Source organism: Trachymyrmex cornetzi, unplaced genomic scaffold (genome assembly GCF_001594075.2).
Source record: "Trachymyrmex cornetzi isolate Tcor2-1 unplaced genomic scaffold, Tcor1.1 scaffold800, whole genome shotgun sequence".
Lineage (NCBI taxonomy): Eukaryota > Metazoa > Arthropoda > Insecta > Hymenoptera > Formicidae > Trachymyrmex > Trachymyrmex cornetzi.
The window spans coordinates 64,798-67,671 of NW_017300137.1; positions in this window are offsets into that span (position 1 = coordinate 64,798).

Below are 2,874 nucleotides of genomic sequence, written 5' to 3' on the forward strand. Positions count from 1 at the left end.
CGGACCCCAGTGGGCGGATTGTGGACCACAACCAGTGTTTCGTAAAGGGCTTGAAACCAGCTTTCTCATCCCATGGTGAAAAACTAGGGGTTCCATTTAAAAAAACCATCGTGACCCCTGAATGACCTTCAAAATGACCTTCCAAGGATTTTTCAAGGTCAGTACCATACTTCCCCCGTGTAACCCTAAACTTTTCATACGAAACATTTTTCTCTATCCCTACTAGTTTTCGAGATATTTGACTGGATCACTTCAGATGGTCCACCCTGTATATTACTATGATTGACAGTGCTTCCCTTAGATACCAAATTTTCTTTAATTATATTTGATCCAGAACCGGTATCTAACATAAACATTACATATGGAGCGGTTTCGTGAAGCTTTACCTGAACGGTAGGCACGCGACTATGTTTGTCGAGATTTACCGTTACCGGTTGTACTTCCTGCGCGGTTTTTCCTACTAAGTTTTTTGTGACGACGATGGGTGTGAGGCCCGTTCGGTCCCTTGTTGCACACCCGGCTTCGAGGGGCCGACGGAATTTCCCTGATTGGTTATTTGCCTTCGGTTGTTACTCGCGATGCGTAATTCGCAATTTTCAAGAAGATATCCCTGCTCTTTACAATAACGACAGAATAATGAATCCTTACGTGCCGCGTTTTGTCCCATCTTCAATCGACAATCTTTAGCAATATGCCCAAAATTATTACAAATTTGGCAAACGGTTTTTACTTTATTTTCCGAGTTACGTTGCTCGTTTTGTTTTTTCCAACAATTATTAGCCGAATGATCTGGCCTTTCGCACCACTGACAGATTATGGAGAGTTTACTCTGATTATTGTTATTATTCATTCGGCAACTTTTAGCATTATGGCCAAATTTAGAACATAATGGACAAATTATATTACTTCCTTGTAAAATATTAACAGATTGTAGCGTTAGAGGATCGCGAAGCCGACATTTGTCAGCACTGTGCTCGCGTTTCTGGCAAATCTGACATATTAAAATCTCTGTTCCCCAGTTAGTTAATTTTCTGCAATTCGAAGCTAAATGTCCTTCCTTATAACATATCTGACAAATTTCCCGTTTATTGGTATTTGTTATATCCGAAATATCCTCCTGACCCCGTCGTAAATCAGTCATCGAATTAAGTTCTCTTTCAATTCGTAAGGCATCTGCCATGGTTTCTTGAACACTCAAATTCCTAGCTATTTTCTGTTCGATTTCAGGTATTAAGCCTTTAATAAAACATTAGCACATATCTTTTTCTAAGGATAGTTTAATATTTTGGTCGGGAGAAACATTTTCTGAATTTTTATGTGCTTCCATAATTTGTTTTCCTAATATTTTTACCCGATTCGCATATGTTACTACATCTTCGTCACTCTTTTGGTAAATACGCTCCAATTCTCCTTGCAGTTGATATATATTTTTCGAAGGGCTATAGACTTGTTTCAAGTATTTTGTTAATTGTGCCATTCTATCGAAGTCTTGGCCTTGTATGGTGCGATGAGCTTCGCCTACGATTCTTGTTCTTATAATTCTAGTGAATTGTGATTCGGCTTCATCCGGTAACATGGATTTCGCTTCCTCGCATCCTTCAATAAAATAGCTTAAAGGAATGTTTTTGCCATCGAAAAAGGGGACGGCTTCGACCGCGTATTTTAATGTGGCGAATGGATTTGGGTTCGACATTGTTTTATCACTTTTTATTTTAGGCGTAAGGTTAGTTCTGTCTCCCGGTTGAATCGTTATGTCTTCGTAATCGTCGGAAACAAGCGTATTGGTTAAAGTTTTTGACAAATCTTTTACAATCTCAGAATCGTCCAATGAAAAATCGACCTGCTTAGATGAGAACTTAGAGGTCGTAGGAGTGGATGTACATAACGTAGGATTATTGTGTTTAAATTTGCCCTGATTCGCTATAGCGGTTTTGTAAAGATCATCGATTTCACTTTTATCAGAAGTAGACCTCGTATTCATACCTGTCCTACGAAGATCGCACTATTCATCCCGGAGGGGCCCCCAAAAATTTATTTGGTCTGTTAGGTTCAAACCCTTGGAAATTTTTACTTGTGCTCCTCTTGGAGAGTAAAAGGAGTGGGAACGGTGAGGGTACTTGGAAGTACGGTCAGACTCTTTTTTCGCAGGTACCCGCACGGAGGCGAGTACCGCAAGTCGAACGCACCCCTTTTGTGCTCGCTTCGAAATATGGGTCAACTTCCTGTAAAGACGCTTTAACACCTGTTTCCTACGAGCGGTGCGATCGTCGGTCCAAATTTCGAGTCAAGGAATTTAATCCTTTTAACTCAGGACTGGACCACGCGCGATCTCTAAAAAGGCAAGGCTAACGACTACGAAGTCTCAGGGTTTTAAAATAAGAGAATGAGAGAGATGTAAAATTATTAACATCGTTTATTTAAACTAAACATTACTTATCTATTATTAATAGGTAAAGGAAACAATAAGAAATAGAGAAAGATTACGCATAACTAAAATTATTATAAACTAGAATTATCATAAAGATCATTATTACAAATTAAGATCATTATTATGAATTAACTAAAAATGGTTAATACAAACTGTTACGTCCAACCCTGATTATTGACAAGAGAGGAAGATGGAGACGGTATGGAAGGACGGTTGACTCAATCTCACAGGTATACGCACGGAAGCGTACAGCTGTGAGTCGTTAGCACCCTTTTAAGTCCCGGAATGTGGGTCAACGGCCTGAAGGGACGCTGATGACATCTGTTCCGATGGACAGTGCGAACGTCGGTCCTACTTTTTAGGTCAAGGAACTTAATCCTTTTGACCTGGGACTGGACCTCGTGCAATCTTAGGCGTTACGGGGGTACGAGATATTCGTGTGAGGC